The 19,208-nt window shown below is 38.5% G+C and overlaps 18 non-coding genes and 2 pseudogenes across 18 annotated transcripts; 15 read left to right on the forward strand and 5 right to left on the reverse strand.

Moving 5' to 3' along the window:
- Nucleotides 1-32: 32 nt before the first annotated feature.
- LOC128212574 (U1 spliceosomal RNA) lies at nt 33-196 on the reverse strand. The gene has a single exon (XR_008257494.1). It is a non-coding gene; the product is annotated as a U1 spliceosomal RNA (small nuclear RNA).
- Nucleotides 197-848: 652 nt separating this feature from the next.
- On the reverse strand, nt 849-967 carry LOC128212672 (5S ribosomal RNA). Its single transcript, XR_008257577.1, has one exon. It is a non-coding gene; the product is annotated as a 5S ribosomal RNA (ribosomal RNA).
- Nucleotides 968-1,338: 371 nt separating this feature from the next.
- On the reverse strand, nt 1,339-1,502 carry LOC128212576 (U1 spliceosomal RNA). Its single transcript, XR_008257496.1, has one exon. It is a non-coding gene; the product is annotated as a U1 spliceosomal RNA (small nuclear RNA).
- A 653-nt stretch (nt 1,503-2,155) lies between these two features.
- On the reverse strand, nt 2,156-2,274 carry LOC128212673 (5S ribosomal RNA). Its single transcript, XR_008257578.1, has one exon. It is a non-coding gene; the product is annotated as a 5S ribosomal RNA (ribosomal RNA).
- A 372-nt stretch (nt 2,275-2,646) lies between these two features.
- LOC128212647 (U1 spliceosomal RNA) lies at nt 2,647-2,784 on the reverse strand (annotated as a pseudogene).
- Nucleotides 2,785-9,909: 7,125 nt separating this feature from the next.
- Nucleotides 9,910-10,047, forward strand: LOC128212658 (U1 spliceosomal RNA; annotated as a pseudogene).
- A 370-nt stretch (nt 10,048-10,417) lies between these two features.
- On the forward strand, nt 10,418-10,535 carry LOC128212570 (5S ribosomal RNA). The gene has a single exon (XR_008257490.1). It is a non-coding gene; the product is annotated as a 5S ribosomal RNA (ribosomal RNA).
- A 652-nt stretch (nt 10,536-11,187) lies between these two features.
- On the forward strand, nt 11,188-11,351 carry LOC128212577 (U1 spliceosomal RNA). The gene has a single exon (XR_008257497.1). It is a non-coding gene; the product is annotated as a U1 spliceosomal RNA (small nuclear RNA).
- Nucleotides 11,352-11,721: 370 nt separating this feature from the next.
- On the forward strand, nt 11,722-11,839 carry LOC128212571 (5S ribosomal RNA). The gene has a single exon (XR_008257491.1). It is a non-coding gene; the product is annotated as a 5S ribosomal RNA (ribosomal RNA).
- Nucleotides 11,840-12,490: 651 nt separating this feature from the next.
- LOC128212578 (U1 spliceosomal RNA) lies at nt 12,491-12,654 on the forward strand. The gene has a single exon (XR_008257498.1). It is a non-coding gene; the product is annotated as a U1 spliceosomal RNA (small nuclear RNA).
- Nucleotides 12,655-13,025: 371 nt separating this feature from the next.
- LOC128212674 (5S ribosomal RNA) lies at nt 13,026-13,144 on the forward strand. The gene has a single exon (XR_008257579.1). It is a non-coding gene; the product is annotated as a 5S ribosomal RNA (ribosomal RNA).
- Nucleotides 13,145-13,796: 652 nt separating this feature from the next.
- Nucleotides 13,797-13,960, forward strand: LOC128212579 (U1 spliceosomal RNA). The gene has a single exon (XR_008257499.1). It is a non-coding gene; the product is annotated as a U1 spliceosomal RNA (small nuclear RNA).
- Nucleotides 13,961-14,331: 371 nt separating this feature from the next.
- Nucleotides 14,332-14,451, forward strand: LOC128212568 (5S ribosomal RNA). Its single transcript, XR_008257488.1, has one exon. It is a non-coding gene; the product is annotated as a 5S ribosomal RNA (ribosomal RNA).
- A 653-nt stretch (nt 14,452-15,104) lies between these two features.
- On the forward strand, nt 15,105-15,268 carry LOC128212580 (U1 spliceosomal RNA). Its single transcript, XR_008257500.1, has one exon. It is a non-coding gene; the product is annotated as a U1 spliceosomal RNA (small nuclear RNA).
- A 371-nt stretch (nt 15,269-15,639) lies between these two features.
- Nucleotides 15,640-15,758, forward strand: LOC128212675 (5S ribosomal RNA). The gene has a single exon (XR_008257580.1). It is a non-coding gene; the product is annotated as a 5S ribosomal RNA (ribosomal RNA).
- Nucleotides 15,759-16,411: 653 nt separating this feature from the next.
- Nucleotides 16,412-16,575, forward strand: LOC128212581 (U1 spliceosomal RNA). Its single transcript, XR_008257501.1, has one exon. It is a non-coding gene; the product is annotated as a U1 spliceosomal RNA (small nuclear RNA).
- Nucleotides 16,576-16,946: 371 nt separating this feature from the next.
- On the forward strand, nt 16,947-17,066 carry LOC128212569 (5S ribosomal RNA). The gene has a single exon (XR_008257489.1). It is a non-coding gene; the product is annotated as a 5S ribosomal RNA (ribosomal RNA).
- Nucleotides 17,067-17,719: 653 nt separating this feature from the next.
- Nucleotides 17,720-17,883, forward strand: LOC128212582 (U1 spliceosomal RNA). The gene has a single exon (XR_008257502.1). It is a non-coding gene; the product is annotated as a U1 spliceosomal RNA (small nuclear RNA).
- Nucleotides 17,884-18,254: 371 nt separating this feature from the next.
- Nucleotides 18,255-18,373, forward strand: LOC128212676 (5S ribosomal RNA). Its single transcript, XR_008257581.1, has one exon. It is a non-coding gene; the product is annotated as a 5S ribosomal RNA (ribosomal RNA).
- Nucleotides 18,374-19,026: 653 nt separating this feature from the next.
- On the forward strand, nt 19,027-19,190 carry LOC128212583 (U1 spliceosomal RNA). Its single transcript, XR_008257503.1, has one exon. It is a non-coding gene; the product is annotated as a U1 spliceosomal RNA (small nuclear RNA).
- The last annotated feature ends 18 nt before the right edge of the window (nt 19,191-19,208 follow it).

Raw genomic sequence — 19,208 nt, forward strand, 5'->3', positions numbered from 1 at the left:
ATTTTTATTTTTTAGTTTTGTTTTATTATGATCGGGAGTTAGCGCGAACGCAATCTCCCACACAAATAAATTGCGCACCCGAGTTACCCACATTTGGGGTAATCGCAGGCGCCAGCCCAACCGAAGTGCAATGGAAGAGCCTCTTCCTGGGGGAACCGCCATCTTGATCACGGTATCCCCTGTGCCAGGTAAGTATGCTGGGCAGCGGCGGCTATTTCACTTATATACCAACATGAATACAGTTTCCGAGTACAGGCCTGGTCAAACAAGGGTACCGCGGTCTAGTCGCGCGCGCTGTATTCGCTTGCGCACATTGTTTCCGTGTTTGGGCAGAAACCCCGTTCTCATTTCGCATTTTCGTTAAAACGCATATTTTGTGTATGCAAGGTTAGAGTGGTGCTTCCGGTTTGTACGTAACCGCTGCATTCAATATGTGTGTATAAGTAGCCATGACTCATGTAAGTATGTCGTAACAACAAAGCGCAAAATTCACATCATTTTAAAAAATGTGTCAATACAAACACTTGCTTCGTAACGTAACGTATCCACGCAAAAACTAATGTCTTCCTGACGTTGCCAAGTCTGCGACGTCAGTTGAAATTTAACATCGCGTCACAACGTCATGACGGCAGCGCTTCTACGTCATTGCGCTCAAGAGACGTTCACTCTTAGACGCAACGTCATAAATACGAATAACAACGTTGTTCAGCGATAGTGGTCCTATATGTAACGCATTTTCACAAAAGTTTGCATTTTTGTGTGAAATAATTGCAGTGTGTACACGTAACTGCACGAAAACGTGCATTAAAACGTATTTTAATACATATAATATTTAAACAAAAAGTAAAAGTCTACAGCACCCGGTATTCCCAGGCGGTCACCCATCCAAGTACTAACCGGGCTCGACGTTGCTTAACTTCGGTGATCGGACGAGAACCGGTGTTTTCAACGTGATATGGCCGTAGACATCAGTACCTGTAAAACGAAGCATTATATAGGTGTTGCTTAAGCAGACGGTGTTCTATTTTTAGTTTTCACATTTAATTATATATCATAGCAACATTTCAATTATATAGTAGTAATAATAATAATGGCGATGTTGGTAATGATATAAAACGTGAACATTATTAAAAATAATAGGTAATAGAACAAGTATTCCGTATTTATAAGTACAACCAGCATTACCATATACCCGGCTTGTACGCGTAACACTTTTAATACACTATCGTTCGTGTGCGCTCGCACACGTGTTTACCGTTTAGAATGACGAGCGGCCACGCTGTCAGACGAGACCCCTTCTTATTATGATTTTATTTTTTAGTTTTGTTTTATTATGATCGGGAGTTAGCGCGAACGCAATCTCCCACACAAATAAATTGCGCACCCGAGTTACCCACATTTGGGGTAATCGCAGGCGCCAGCCCAACCGAAGTGCAATGGAAGAGCCTCTTCCTGGGGGAACCGCCATCTTGATCACGGTATCCCCTGTGCCAGGTAAGTATGCTGGGCAGCGGCGGCTATTTCACTTATATACCAACATGAATACAGTTTCCGAGTACAGGCCTGGTCAAACAAGGGTACCGCGGTCTAGTCGCGCGCGCTGTATTCGCTTGCGCACATTGTTTCCGTGTTTGGGCAGAAACCCCGTTCTCATTTCGCATTTTCGTTAAAACGCATATTTTGTGTATGCAAGGTTAGAGTGGTGCTTCCGGTTTGTACGTAACCGCTGCATTCAATATGTGTGTATAAGTAGCCATGACTCATGTAAGTATGTCGTAACAACAAAGCGCAAAATTCACATCATTTTAAAAAAATGTGTCAATACAAACACTTGCTTCGTAACGTAACGTATCCACGCAAAAACTAATGTCTTCCTGACGTTGCCAAGTCTGCGACGTCAGTTGAAATTTAACATCGCGTCACAACGTCATGACGGCAGCGCTTCTACGTCATTGCGCTCAAGAGACGTTCACTCTTAGACGCAACGTCATAAATACGAATAACAACGTTGTTCAGCGATAGTGGTCCTATATGTAACGCATTTTCACAAAAGTTTGCATTTTTGTGTGAAATAATTGCAGTGTGTACACGTAACTGCACGAAAACGTGCATTAAAACGTATTTTAATACATATAATATTTAAACAAAAAGTAAAAGTCTACAGCACCCGGTATTCCCAGGCGGTCACCCATCCAAGTACTAACCGGGCTCGACGTTGCTTAACTTCGGTGATCGGACGAGAACCGGTGTTTTCAACGTGATATGGCCGTAGACATCAGTACCTGTAAAACGAAGCATTATATAGGTGTTGCTTAAGCAGACGGTGTTCTATTTTTAGTTTTCACATTTAATTATATATCATAGCAACATTTCAATTATATGTAGTAATAATAATAATAATGGCGATGTTGGTAATGATATAAAACGTGAACATTATTAAAAATAATAGGTAATAGAACAAGTATTCCGTATTTATAAGTACAACCAGCATACCATATACCCGGCTTGTACGCGTAACACTTTTAATACACTATCGTTCGTGTGCGCTCGCACACGTGTTTACCGTTTAGAATGACGAGCGGCCACGCTGTCAGACGAGACCCCTTCTTATTATGATTTTATTTTTTAGTTTTGTTTTATTATGATCGGGAGTTAGCGCGAACGCAATCTCCCACACAAATAAATTGCGCACCCGAGTTACCCACATTTGGGGTAATCGCAGGCGCCAGCCCAACCGAAGTGCAATGGAAGAGCCTCTTCCTGGGGGAACCGCCATTTTTTTTTTCTTTTCATAAAACTTTATTCACATAAAATAACATGTGGGTGGGGTGTAAAGCGCCCCGCCCAACTTGCCTCGAGAAAGCACCTTAACATTGATATAAATAACAAAAGTAACATAATGCAATAGTTTTGAAGTTTGGAAAAGTCACTGTTATATTCACTTAATCGATCACTTTTATATCGTTTCACTATTAGTCACTTGAAAGTCACTTTCACTTGTTGAACTATTTTTAAAAGTCAATATCTATATATTTAAACTGTTTTAGATAAACTCAGCGTCGAGGGGAGAAGCAAATAACACATAATACAGACAATTATATACATTATAAACTGGTGGTGCTGAGGCAAGTATGTTAGTAGTATACCAAGGTGAAAAATTCAAACATTTGAAAAACAGGATAATTTTGAATTGTCATTTAAAAAGATATCTGGCAGAAGATGGTGATGACGACCCGAGCAGTTCCGCACCGAGGCTCATAGTGCGGACCTCCCCAAGTCCCCTCCCTCACCCCCGACCAATGAAATGAAATGTAAAAAGAAGACTTTACGAAAAAGCAATAATTTTAGAAAAATGCCTTGGTATAAAGAAAAGGTTAGAGATACCCTGACGAAACCTTAAATGAGTGAAATGAGATAATGGTCCCAAAACTGGGTTACATATATACATATGAAGGGTGAGTGAAATGAGGAAAGTATGCATGAAATGATATGAATCCCTGACTGGGTTACATATATACACATGAATGAGATGCATGAAATGAGAGAGCGAGACAGAGTATCTATGAAAAAAGACATATAATACAAACAATACATAAAATGCAAATAATATGGCTATCTTCTGCCCCCAGGGAAATGACCGTCAGTCCAAGCTATGCCCTTCCTGCGCAGCCATCAACCTGAAAGCAGAAGAAAAACACAAACAGCAAAGACACTGAAAGCATTGCATACACAAGATATTATTTAATATGAAACTTTGGATTTAAAATGGTAAAGTACTTGATTTGACTGTGTTCTATTAGACAGAATTCAGACCAATACAATTTAAATTTATCAATATGTAGCCTTTTATAATCAATTAAAATTCTATATTTTATTCTATTAAAAAACCTATAAACGAGATCACTTGAGGCTAAAGTTTTCTTCTCTTTTTTAACATCATTCCTACTACACCAAATAATATGTCTAGACTCTGACAAAATAATAAGAAGGACATATTTAACATTGTGATTACATTCAATGTCAAAGAAATGAAACCATTTTTTACTAAATGAATAATTGCCATTTGTAAGTAGATTGAATAAATATAAACATGCTTTGTTCAAAGGTAGAACAAAGCTACATTCTATAAATAAATGGTCAATAGTCTCAACTCTATCACAAAAAGTGCATTTATTTGGTAAAGAACGATCAAATCTTGATAAGTAATAGTTAACGTATGTGACGTCATGAACAAGTTTAAAACAAGTATTTCTACATATCGGGTCTACTGCTCTTGAAAAAATATTGCTGAAAGCGTTTTTAAAATTAATATATGGATTATCTTTTACACACTTTGGTTCAATATTCCTTGTAACAAAAGTCGCATATAATTGCTTTGCATTTAATAGGTTAGGCACAAAGGAAGAAATTTCTTCAAATTCTTTTAAATATTTCAGACATTTAATATAAAAGGGAGGAACAAAATCACTATGCGGAATTAAATTAGAAGCAAATAAGGGGTTATATGTACGCATTTGTATCCCAATCCAATATGTTGTAAAATACTTCCAAGGAATATCATCATTATTTAAATATCTACATATATGCGACAAAAAGAAAGCTTTAATTTTCAAAGAAATACAAGGTATATTTAAACCCCCTTGACTGAAAGGTAAGTATAACGACTTCCTACAAACTGGTTCAAAAGTACTACTCCATATGTATCTAAAACATGATTTTTGGAAATTATTCAAGTAATAATGATGCATGTCCTGGGCAAATATATAAAACAATATTTTAGAAACAACATAGCTATTTAAAATATGACTTTTACCTTTAAACGACATTGCTCGTGACGACCATAAATTCAAAGTATTTCTAAAATTATTGAATAGTTTACCCCATATATCATCATTAGTTAAATCATAACCAAATTTATAACCTAATAATTTACAGTTTTCAACCCACGAAATACCAAAAGGATGATCGTCTCGAGTTTTCCACTTTCCTAAAAACATACCCGATGACTTATTAAAATTGATTTTTGAACCAGACAATCTTTGAAAATTATGAACATGTTTAAAAAACAAATTAATGGATTGATTGTCAGTTAGAACTGTAGTATTGTCGTCTGCATATAAAGACATTTTAACGTGAAATTTACCACCCGGAGCTATGACACCATTTATATTTTTATCATCTTGTACTTTTTTGGCTAATGGTTCTAAACATAAAACATACAATAACGGAGATAAAGAACAACCCTGGCGAACAGAACGCTCTAATTGAAACGGATTTGAAATATGTCCATTAACAATAACTGATGTGGACACATCATTATATAAAACTTTAATCCATTTAATAAATTTATCATCAAAACCAAAACTCTGTAAAACAGAGAACATATATGGCCACGACACTTTGTCAAAAGCCTTTTCCTGGTCTAAGTTTATAAAGCAAGCAGTAATATCTTTCTGTTCAATATAGTCTAATAGATTCCTAATTAAATGTATATTATCAAATATAGATCTACCTTTAATAGAACATGTTTGACTTATACCAATAATACTTGGTAAAACATTGGTCAGTCTGTTAGTAATTATTTTAGATAACAACTTTCTATCTACGTTTAATAAAGAAATAGGTCTATAATTTTTTCATAACAGACGGATTATTTTTATCTTTACATAATAAAGTAATGTAAGATAATTTCTGAGAATTAGACATAGTTCCAAGGTCATAGCATATATTGAATAATTTCTCTAAAATTGGACCAAAAATATTAAAAAATGTCAAATAAAACAAGGACGTTAACCCATCACTACCAGGGGTTTTATCGTGATTCATTTGTTTTAAGGCAGTTTCAATATCAGTAACAGTAATATTTTGAATTAAATCATCATTGTCATCATTAGAAACTCTGGGTAAATCTTGTAGAAAAATGTCATTTAATGAACTATCAATATATTCAGCTGCATACAAAGTTTTATAAAAATTCCTAAAAGAATCTAATATTCCAAGAGATGTATTTTTCTCTCTGTTATTATCGACTATCTTGTATATAATTTTGTCTTTATTTTTAGAAAATTCCACATCATGATAAAAGCTTGAAATATTCTCATTATGATTAATCATATTGACTTTACTACGAATCAGAGCACCAGTATGTTTGACTTTATATAATTCACTTATTTTAGATTTGATAAATATTCTCTCATTAATAGACGCTGAACTTTGATACTCTTTAATTAAATTTCTTAACTCTTTGTGATATTCAATATTCTTACATTTACTATAATCAATGCAAAATTCCTTAATCAATAACTTCATCTTGTCCCACCACTCAAGGGTAATTTCATCAGTTCTACTAATAATTTTCCAATAGAACTTAAAACCTAATTGAAAATCTTCATCTGATAATATGGAATTATTTAATTTCCAATACGACTTTCCTATACTTATATCATTATTTAAAGGAAGTTTAAAGTAGACAAAATCATGATCCGAAAGAGGACATGGCATATAACCAGTATCTATAATTTCGCCTTTGAATTTTAAAGAAAAATAAATTCTATCTAACCTACACCCAATACCATTTTTACACCAAGATATCTTAACCGTATTCGGATGTTTATTCCTGTAAACATCAAATAAACCATAATTTTTAATAACTGAAGAAAATATTTTTGAACCAAGACTACCTTTATCAACATTACCTCCAATTTTATCTAGCCTAGTATCAAAAATAAAATTAAAGTCTCCTAAAATAATTAAATTCCTTGATGTAACAAAAAACTGTTTAATATTTGTAAAGTACTCATTACGTTCCCCAGGAACATTTGGTGCATATATATTACATAATCTAACTTTAAAGTCACAAATATCTAAATCTAAATATAAAAACCGACCATCAAAATCCGTTTGAAAACTTTCAATATTAATTTTATCATTTATAATTATGACACATGTTCCAGCTGACTGTCCGAAACCATAACTCCATATATATCTGTATTTATTTGAAATGTGTATTTCAATATCTTTAACGAAAAAGAAATTATTAATATGCGTTTCTTGCAAGCAAAGTATATCTACATTATTAGCAGAAATAAAATCCTTTATAAAGGATTGCTTGGGTTTAGACCGAAGTCCATTAATATTTAAACTAAATATATTTAAAGCCATTTTAAATAAACACTGTGTACATAAATCATTTTAAACCGTATTGTACCTGTCAATCTTGAGATTAAGTTTAAACTAATCAAACCAAAAGCAGACGAAATAGTTTGTTTCTGATTTAAGTTTATAACTAGCAGACGAACACTCAATTTAAACCTTGTAACGTACAGATATATGTAGGCAATAACGCTAAATTTACAATATTCTGAGATAAAGTAGTTTAATACGAAAGAAGTAAAGGTGTAAACTATTAGCAGACGAAAATCCAATACTAGTAGTATGGACGGCAGACGATACATCGTAAACTCTGTACATTGTCCGTGTAGACAGAAATAAACAGACAGTATTAAATGACATATATTGGAAAAAGAACGCCTATATATATGACCATGGTGTGTCAACGATAAACCTTGCTCAACTAAAGAGAAGCAAAATATATACATGTACACAGTGAATTTTAGACCCGGCAAAGCCGTAAATAGAAATCGTGAGGCAAAGGCACTGTCCATAATACATTTCAGGTAAATCTCCGCAAAAACAAGGTTTTAAATCGTTAGACATAATCGTAAAGGAAAAAGAGGAAAAAGGATTAATTATGAAAAGGACTCTGCATAGACAGAAGCTCGTCCATGACCGTGTCCTGGGCCGTGGACTCCTCGGGTGTCAGAGGATCCTCAACGAGGATCGCACTGAGACCTCTGGAGTCCCCAGACCCGGCCAGACGCGCCCCTGGCCTTCCGCCTCCGACGGTCGACGACATCCCAACCAGGGTCCGTCTCCTCGGAAGCGGAACGCTTCTCCCCTCTGGCCTCAGACGAAAACTCCATCTCACCCTCATTATCCCCTTCTGTTTCTTCTACCTCTGCAGCTATCCCAGTTTCCTCCGTGACTTCCACCTCCCTGGTCTGCTCCACCCCTCCTGTCTGCACATCCTGCACCTTCTCTTCCACGACCTCGGCCCCGACCTCGTTCACAACAGCCTCAGGATCAGGCGTTGCCTCACCTGAAACAACTGCCCCAGCATTAGTGACAATGCCGGGGCAGGTGCTCCTCACGTGGCCAATGCGCTGGCAGCGCAGACACAGAGGAGCACGTCCCCGCATTGTCACCAATGCTCGAGTTCCACATTCAAAATTCAAGATGTGGGGAATTTGCCCCTTTTCTATTTCATTCACTGAAATTTTGTTACAAGGAATATTGAACCAAAGTGTGTAAAAGATAATCCATATATTAATTTTAAAAACGCTTTCAGCAATATTTTTTCAAGAGCAGTAGACCCGATATGTAGAAATACTTGTTTTAAACTTGTTCATGACGTCACATACGTTAACTATTACTTATCAAGATTTGATCGTTCTTTACCAAATAAATGCACTTTTTGTGATAGAGTTGAGACTATTGACCATTTATTTATAGAATGTAGCTTTGTTCTACCTTTGAACAAAGCATGTTTATATTTATTCAATCTACTTACAAATGGCAATTATTCATTTAGTAAAAAATGGTTTCATTTCTTTGACATTGAATGTAATCACAATGTTAAATATGTCCTTCTTATTATTTTGTCAGAGTCTAGACATATTATTTGGTGTAGTAGGAATGATGTTAAAAAAGAGAAGAAAACTTTAGCCTCAAGTGATCTCGTTTATAGGTTTTTTAATAGAATAAAATATAGAATTTTAATTGATTATAAAAGGCTACATATTGATAAATTTAAATTGTATTGGTCTGAATTCTGTCTAATAGAACACAGTCAAATCAAGTACTTTACCATTTTAAATCCAAAGTTTCATATTAAATAATATCTTGTGTATGCAATGCTTTCAGTGTCTTTGCTGTTTGTGTTTTTCTTCTGCTTTCAGGTTGATGGCTGCGCAGGAAGGGCATAGCTTGGACTGACGGTCATTTCCCTGGGGGCAGAAGATAGCCATATTATTTGCATTTTATGTATTGTTTGTATTATATGTCTTTTTTCATAGATACTCTGTCTCGCTCTCTCATTTCATGCATCTCATTCATGTGTATATATGTAACCCAGTCAGGGATTCATATCATTTCATGCATACTTTCCTCATTTCACTCACCCTTCATATGTATATATGTAACCCAGTTTTGGGACCATTATCTCATTTCACTCATTTAAGGTTTCGTCAGGGTATCTCTAACCTTTTCTTTATACCAAGGCATTTTTCTAAAATTATTGCTTTTTCGTAAAGTCTTCTTTTTTACATTTCATTTCATTGGTCGGGGGTGAGGGAGGGGACTTGGGGAGGTCCGCACTATGAGCCTCGGTGCGGAACTGCTCGGGTCGTCATCACCATCTTCTGCCAGATATCTTTTTAAATGACAATTCAAAATTATCCTGTTTTTCAAATGTTTGAATTTTTTCACCTTGGTATACTACTAACATACTTGCCTCAGCACCACCAGTTTATAATGTATATAATTGTCTGTATTATGTGTTATTTGCTTCTCCCCTCGACGCTGAGTTTATCTAAAACAGTTTAAATATATAGATATTGACTTTTAAAAATAGTTCAACAAGTGAAAGTGACTTTCAAGTGACTAATAGTGAAACGATATAAAAGTGATCGATTAAGTGAATATAACAGTGACTTTTCCAAACTTCAAAACTATTGCATTATGTTACTTTTGTTATTTATATCAATGTTAAGGTGCTTTCTCGAGGCAAGTTGGGCGGGGCGCTTTACACCCCACCCACATGTTATTTTATGTGAATAAAGTTTTATGAAAAAGAAAAAATGGCGGTTCCCCCAGGAAGAGGCTCTTCCATTGCACTTCGGTTGGGCTGGCGCCTGCGATTACCCCAAATGTGGGTAACTCGGGTGCGCAATTTATTTGTGTGGGAGATTGCGTTCGCGCTAACTCCCGATCATAATAAAACAAAACTAAAAAATAAAACATAATAAGAAGGGGTCTCGTCTGACAGCGTGGCCGCTCGTCATTCTAAACGGTAAACACGTGTGCGAGCGCACACGAACGATAGTGTATTAAAAGTGTTACGCGTACAAGCCTGGTATATGGTTATGCTGGTTGTACTTATAAATACGGAATACTTGTTCTATTACCTATTATTTTTAATAATGTTCACGTTTTATATCATTACCAACATCGCCATTATTATTATTATTACTATATAATTGAAATGTTGCTATGATATATAATTAAATGTGAAAACTAAAAATAGAACACCGTCTGCTTAAGCAACACCTATATAATGCTTCGTTTTACAGGTACTGATGTCTACGGCCATATCACGTTGAAAACACCGGTTCTCGTCCGATCACCGAAGTTAAGCAACGTCGACCCGGTTAGTACTTGGATGGGTGACCGCCTGGGAATACCGGGTGCTGTAGACTTTTACTTTTTGTTTAAATATTATATGTATTAAAATACGTTTTAATGCACGTTTTCGTGCAGTTACGTGTACACACTGCAATTATTTCACACAAAAATGCAAACTTTTGTGAAAATGCGTTACATATAGGACCACTATCGCTGAACAACGTTGTTATTCGTATTTATGACGTTGCGTCTAAGAGTGAACGTCTCTTGAGCGCAATGACGTAGAAGCGCTGCCGTCATGACGTTGTGACGCGATGTTAAATTTCAACTGACGTCGCAGACTTGGCAACGTCAGGAAGACATTAGTTTTTGCGTGGATACGTTACGTTACGAAGCAAGTGTTTGTATTGACACATTTTTTAAAATGATGTGAATTTTGCGCTTTGTTGTTACGACATACTTACATGAGTCATGGCTACTTATACACACATATTGAATGCAGCGGTTACGTACAAACCGGAAGCACCACTCTAACCTTGCATACACAAAATATGCGTTTTAACGAAAATGCGAAATGAGAACGGGGTTTCTGCCCAAACACGGAAACAATGTGCGCAAGCGAATACAGCGCGCGCGACAAGACCGCGGTACCCTTGTTTGACCAGGCCTGTACTCGGAAACTGTATTCATGTTGGTATATAAGTGAAATAGCCGCCGCTGCCCAGCATACTTACCTGGCACAGGGGATACCGTGATCAAGATGGCGGTTCCCCCAGGAAGAGGCTCTTCCATTGCACTTCGGTTGGGCTGGCGCCTGCGATTACCCCAAATGTGGGTAACTCGGGTGCGCAATTTATTTGTGTGGGAGATTGCGTTCGCGCTAACTCCCGATCATAATAAAACAAAACTAAAAAATAAAATCATAATAAGAAGGGGTCTCGTCTGACAGCGTGGCCGCTCGTCATTCTAAACGGTAAACACGTGTGCGAGCGCACACGAACGATAGTGTATTAAAAGTGTTACGCGTACAAGCCGGTATATGGTAATGCTGGTTGTACTTATAAATACGGAATACTTGTTCTATTACCTATTATTTTTAATAATGTTCACGTTTTATATCATTACCAACATCGCCATTATTATTATTATTACTATATAATTGAAATGTTGCTATGATATATAATTAAATGTGAAAACTAAAAATAGAACACCGTCTGCTTAAGCAACACCTATATAATGCTTCGTTTTACAGGTACTGATGTCTACGGCCATATCACGTTGAAAACACCGGTTCTCGTCCGATCACCGAAGTTAAGCAACGTCGACCCGGTTAGTACTTGGATGGGTGACCGCCTGGGAATACCGGGTGCTGTAGACTTTTACTTTTTGTTTAAATATTATATGTATTAAAATACGTTTTAATGCACGTTTTCGTGCAGTTACGTGTACACACTGCAATTATTTCACACAAAAATGCAAACTTTTGTGAAAATGCGTTACATATAGGACCACTATCGCTGAACAACGTTGTTATTCGTATTTATGACGTTGCGTCTAAGAGTGAACGTCTCTTGAGCGCAATGACGTAGAAGCGCTGCCGTCATGACGTTGTGACGCGATGTTAAATTTCAACTGACGTCGCAGACTTGGCAACGTCAGGAAGACATTAGTTTTTGCGTGGATACGTTACGTTACGAAGCAAGTGTTTGTATTGACACATTTTTTTAAAATGATGTGAATTTTGCGCTTTGTTGTTACGACATACTTACATGAGTCATGGCTACTTATACACACATATTGAATGCAGCGGTTACGTACAAACCGGAAGCACCACTCTAACCTTGCATACACAAAATATGCGTTTTAACGAAAATGCGAAATGAGAACGGGGTTTCTGCCCAAACACGGAAACAATGTGCGCAAGCGAATACAGCGCGCGCGAAGACCGCGGTACCCTTGTTTGACCAGGCCTGTACTCGGAAACTGTATTCATGTTGGTATATAAGTGAAATAGCCGCCGCTGCCCAGCATACTTACCTGGCACAGGGGATACCGTGATCAAGATGGCGGTTCCCCCAGGAAGAGGCTCTTCCATTGCACTTCGGTTGGGCTGGCGCCTGCGATTACCCCAAATGTGGGTAACTCGGGTGCGCAATTTATTTGTGTGGGAGATTGCGTTCGCGCTAACTCCCGATCATAATAAAACAAAACTAAAAAATAAAATCATAATAAGAAGGGGTCTCGTCTGACAGCGTGGCCGCTCGTCATTCTAAACGGTAAACACGTGTGCGAGCGCACACGAACGATAGTGTATTAAAAGTGTTACGCGTACAAGCCGGGTATATGGTAATGCTGGTTGTACTTATAAATACGGAATACTTGTTCTATTACCTATTATTTTTAATAATGTTCACGTTTTATATCATTACCAACATCGCCATTATTATTATTATTACTATATAATTGAAATGTTGCTATGATATATAATTAAATGTGAAAACTAAAAATAGAACACCGTCTGCTTAAGCAACACCTATATAATGCTTCGTTTTACAGGTACTGATGTCTACGGCCATATCACGTTGAAAACACCGGTTCTCGTCCGATCACCGAAGTTAAGCAACGTCGAGCCCGGTTAGTACTTGGATGGGTGACCGCCTGGGAATACCGGGTGCTGTAGACTTTTACTTTTTGTTTAAATATTATATGTATTAAAATACGTTTTAATGCACGTTTTCGTGCAGTTACGTGTACACACTGCAATTATTTCACACAAAAATGCAAACTTTTGTGAAAATGCGTTACATATAGGACCACTATCGCTGAACAACGTTGTTATTCGTATTTATGACGTTGCGTCTAAGAGTGAACGTCTCTTGAGCGCAATGACGTAGAAGCGCTGCCGTCATGACGTTGTGACGCGATGTTAAATTTCAACTGACGTCGCAGACTTGGCAACGTCAGGAAGACATTAGTTTTTGCGTGGATACGTTACGTTACGAAGCAAGTGTTTGTATTGACACATTTTTTAAAATGATGTGAATTTTGCGCTTTGTTGTTACGACATACTTACATGAGTCATGGCTACTTATACACACATATTGAATGCAGCGGTTACGTACAAACCGGAAGCACCACTCTAACCTTGCATACACAAAATATGCGTTTTAACGAAAATGCGAAATGAGAACGGGGTTTCTGCCCAAACACGGAAACAATGTGCGCAAGCGAATACAGCGCGCGCGACTAGACCGCGGTACCCTTGTTTGACCAGGCCTGTACTCGGAAACTGTATTCATGTTGGTATATAAGTGAAATAGCCGCCGCTGCCCAGCATACTTACCTGGCACAGGGGATACCGTGATCAAGATGGCGGTTCCCCCAGGAAGAGGCTCTTCCATTGCACTTCGGTTGGGCTGGCGCCTGCGATTACCCCAAATGTGGGTAACTCGGGTGCGCAATTTATTTGTGTGGGAGATTGCGTTCGCGCTAACTCCCGATCATAATAAAACAAAACTAAAAAATAAAATCATAATAAGAAGGGGTCTCGTCTGACAGCGTGGCCGCTCGTCATTCTAAACGGTAAACACGTGTGCGAGCGCACACGAACGATAGTGTATTAAAAGTGTTACGCGTACAAGCCGGGTATATGGTAATGCTGGTTGTACTTATAAATACGGAATACTTGTTCTATTACCTATTATTTTTAATAATGTTCACGTTTTATATCATTACCAACATCGCCATTATTATTATTATTACTATATAATTGAAATGTTGCTATGATATATAATTAAATGTGAAAACTAAAAATAGAACACCGTCTGCTTAAGCAACACCTATATAATGCTTCGTTTTACAGGTACTGATGTCTACGGCCATATCACGTTGAAAACACCGGTTCTCGTCCGATCACCGAAGTTAAGCAACGTCGAAGCCCGGTTAGTACTTGGATGGGTGACCGCCTGGGAATACCGGGTGCTGTAGACTTTTACTTTTTGTTTAAATATTATATGTATTAAAATACGTTTTAATGCACGTTTTCGTGCAGTTACGTGTACACACTGCAATTATTTCACACAAAAATGCAAACTTTTGTGAAAATGCGTTACATATAGGACCACTATCGCTGAACAACGTTGTTATTCGTATTTATGACGTTGCGTCTAAGAGTGAACGTCTCTTGAGCGCAATGACGTAGAAGCGCTGCCGTCATGACGTTGTGACGCGATGTTAAATTTCAACTGACGTCGCAGACTTGGCAACGTCAGGAAGACATTAGTTTTTGCGTGGATACGTTACGTTACGAAGCAAGTGTTTGTATTGACACATTTTTTTAAAATGATGTGAATTTTGCGCTTTGTTGTTACGACATACTTACATGAGTCATGGCTACTTATACACACATATTGAATGCAGCGGTTACGTACAAACCGGAAGCACCACTCTAACCTTGCATACACAAAATATGCGTTTTAACGAAAATGCGAAATGAGAACGGGGTTTCTGCCCAAACACGGAAACAATGTGCGCAAGCGAATACAGCGCGCGCGACTAGACCGCGGTACCCTTGTTTGACCAGGCCTGTACTCGGAAACTGTATTCATGTTGGTATATAAGTGAAATAGCCGCCGCTGCCCAGCATACTTACCTGGCACAGGGGATACCGTGATCAAGATGGCGGTTCCCCCAGGAAGAGGCTCTTCCATTGCACTTCGGTTGGGCTGGCGCCTGCGATTACCCCAAATGTGGGTAACTCGGGTGCGCAATTTATTTGTGTGGGAGATTGCGTTCGCGCTAACTCCCGATCATAATAAAACAAACTAAAAAATAAAATCATAATAAGAAGGGGTCTCGTCTGACAGCGTGGCCGCTCGTCATTCTAAACGGTAAACACGTGTGCGAGCGCACACGAACGATAGTGTATTAAAAGTGTTACGCGTACAAGCCGGGTATATGGTAATGCTGGTTGTACTTATAAATACGGAATACTTGTTCTATTACCTATTATTTTTAATAATGTTCACGTTTTATATCATTACCAACATCGCCATTATTATTATTATTACTATATAATTGAAATGTTTGCTATGATATATAATTAAATGTGAAAACTAAAAATAGAACACCGTCTGCTTAAGCAACACCTATATAATGCTTCGTTTTACAGGTACTGATGTCTACGGCCATATCACGTTGAAAACACCGGTTCTCGTCCGATCACCGAAGTTAAGCAACGTCGAGCCCGGTTAGTACTTGGATGGGTGACCGCCTGGGAATACCGGGTGCTGTAGACTTTTACTTTTTGTTTAAATATTATATGTATTAAAATACGTTTTAATGCACGTTTTCGTGCAGTTACGTGTACACACTGCAATTATTTCACACAAAAATGCAAACTTTTGTGAAAATGCGTTACATATAGGACCACTATCGCTGAACAACGTTGTTATTCGTATTTATGACGTTGCGTCTAAGAGTGAACGTCTCTTGAGCGCAATGACGTAGAAGCGCTGCCGTCATGACGTTGTGACGCGATGTTAAATTTCAACTGACGTCGCAGACTTGGCAACGTCAGGAAGACATTAGTTTTTGCGTGGATACGTTACGTTACGAAGCAAGTGTTTGTATTGACACATTTTTTTAAAATGATGTGAATTTTGCGCTTTGTTGTTACGACATACTTACATGAGTCATGGCTACTTATACACACATATTGAATGCAGCGGTTACGTACAAACCGGAAGCACCACTCTAACCTTGCATACACAAAATATGCGTTTTAACGAAAATGCGAAATGAGAACGGGGTTTCTGCCCAAACACGGAAACAATGTGCGCAAGCGAATACAGCGCGCGCGACTAGACCGCGGTACCCTTGTTTGACCAGGCCTGTACTCGGAAACTGTATTCATGTTGGTATATAAGTGAAATAGCCGCCGCTGCCCAGCATACTTACCTGGCACAGGGGATACCGTGATCAAGATGGCGGTTCCCCCAGGAAGAGGCTCTTCCATTGCACTTCGGTTGGGCTGGCGCCTGCGATTACCCCAAATGTGGGTAACTCGGGTGCGCAATTTATTTGTGTGGGAGATTGCGTTCGCGCTAACTCCCGATCATAATAAAACAAAACTAAAAAATAAAATCATAATAAGAAGGGGTCTCGTCTGACAGCGTGGCCGCTCGTCATTCTAAACGGTAAACACGTGTGCGAGCGCACACGAACGATAGTGTATTAAAAGTGTTACGCGTACAAGCCGGGTATATGGTAATGCTGGTTGTACTTATAAATACGGAATACTTGTTCTATTACCTATTATTTTTAATAATGTTCACGTTTTATATCATTACCAACATCGCCATTATTATTATTATTACTATATAATTGAAATGTTGCTATGATATATAATTAAATGTGAAAACTAAAAATAGAACACCGTCTGCTTAAGCAACACCTATATAATGCTTCGTTTTACAGGTACTGATGTCTACGGCCATATCACGTTGAAAACACCGGTTCTCGTCCGATCACCGAAGTTAAGCAACGTCGAAGCCCGGTTAGTACTTGGATGGGTGACCGCCTGGGAATACCGGGTGCTGTAGACTTTTACTTTTTGTTTAAATATTATATGTATTAAAATACGTTTTAATGCACGTTTTCGTGCAGTTACGTGTACACACTGCAATTATTTCACACAAAAATGCAAACTTTTGTGAAAATGCGTTACATATAGGACCACTATCGCTGAACAACGTTGTTATTCGTATTTATGACGTTGCGTCTAAGAGTGAACGTCTCTTGAGCGCAATGACGTAGAAGCGCTGCCGTCATGACGTTGTGACGCGATGTTAAATTTCAACTGACGTCGCAGACTTGGCAACGTCAGGAAGACATTAGTTTTTGCGTGGATACGTTACGTTACGAAGCAAGTGTTTGTATTGACACATTTTTTTAAAATGATGTGAATTTTGCGCTTTGTTGTTACGACATACTTACATGAGTCATGGCTACTTATACACACATATTGAATGCAGCGGTTACGTACAAACCGGAAGCACCACTCTAACCTTGCATACACAAAATATGCGTTTTAACGAAAATGCGAAATGAGAACGGGGTTTCTGCCCAAACACGGAAACAATGTGCGCAAGCGAATACAGCGCGCGCGACTAGACCGCGGTACCCTTGTTTGACCAGGCCTGTACTCGGAAACTGTATTCATGTTGGTATATAAGTGAAATAGCCGCCGCTGCCCAGCATACTTACCTGGCACAGGGGATACCGTGATCAAGATGGCGGTTCCCCCAGGAAGAGGCTCTTCCATTGCACTTCGGTTGGGCTGGCGCCTGCGATTACCCCAAATGTGGGTAACTCGGGTGCGCAATTTATTTGTGTGGGAGATTGCGTTCGCGCTAACTCCCGATCATAATAAAACAAAACTAAAAAATAAAATCATAATAAGAAGGGGTCTCGTCTGACAGCGTGGCCGCTCGTCATTCTAAACGGTAAACACGTGTGCGAGCGCACACGAACGATAGTGTATTAAAAGTGTTACGCGTACAAGCCGGGTATATGGTAATGCTGGTTGTACTTATAAATACGGAATACTTGTTCTATTACCTATTATTTTTAATAATGTTCACGTTTTATATCATTACCAACATCGCCATTATTATTATTATTACTATATAATTGAAATGTTGCTATGATATATAATTAAATGTGAAAACTAAAAATAGAACACCGTCTGCTTAAGCAACACCTATATAATGCTTCGTTTTACAGGTACTGATGTCTACGGCCATATCACGTTGAAAACACCGGTTCTCGTCCGATCACCGAAGTTAAGCAACGTCGAGCCCGGTTAGTACTTGGATGGGTGACCGCCTGGGAATACCGGGTGCTGTAGACTTTTACTTTTTGTTTAAATATTATATGTATTAAAATACGTTTTAATGCACGTTTTCGTGCAGTTACGTGTACACACTGCAATTATTTCACACAAAAATGCAAACTTTTGTGAAAATGCGTTACATATAGGACCACTATCGCTGAACAACGTTGTTATTCGTATTTATGACGTTGCGTCTAAGAGTGAACGTCTCTTGAGCGCAATGACGTAGAAGCGCTGCCGTCATGACGTTGTGACGCGATGTTAAATTTCAACTGACGTCGCAGACTTGGCAACGTCAGGAAGACATTAGTTTTTGCGTGGATACGTTACGTTACGAAGCAAGTGTTTGTATTGACACATTTTTTTAAAATGATGTGAATTTTGCGCTTTGTTGTTACGACATACTTACATGAGTCATGGCTACTTATACACACATATTGAATGCAGCGGTTACGTACAAACCGGAAGCACCACTCTAACCTTGCATACACAAAATATGCGTTTTAACGAAAATGCGAAATGAGAACGGGGTTTCTGCCCAAACACGGAAACAATGTGCGCAAGCGAATACAGCGCGCGCGACTAGACCGCGGTACCCTTGTTTGACCAGGCCTGTACTCGGAAACTGTATTCATGTTGGTATATAAGTGAAATAGCCGCCGCTGCCCAGCATACTTACCTGGCACAGGGGATACCGTGATCAAGATGGCGGTTCCCCCAGGAAGAGGCTCTTCCATTGCACTTCGGTTGGGCTGGCGCCTGCGATTACCCCAAATGTGGGTAACTCGGGTGCGCAATTTATTTGTGTGGGAGATTGCGTTCGCGCTAACTCCCGATCATAATAAAACAAAAC

This window comes from Mya arenaria, chromosome 12 (assembly GCF_026914265.1).
Source record: "Mya arenaria isolate MELC-2E11 chromosome 12, ASM2691426v1".
Classification (NCBI taxonomy): Eukaryota; Metazoa; Mollusca; class Bivalvia; order Myida; family Myidae; genus Mya; species Mya arenaria.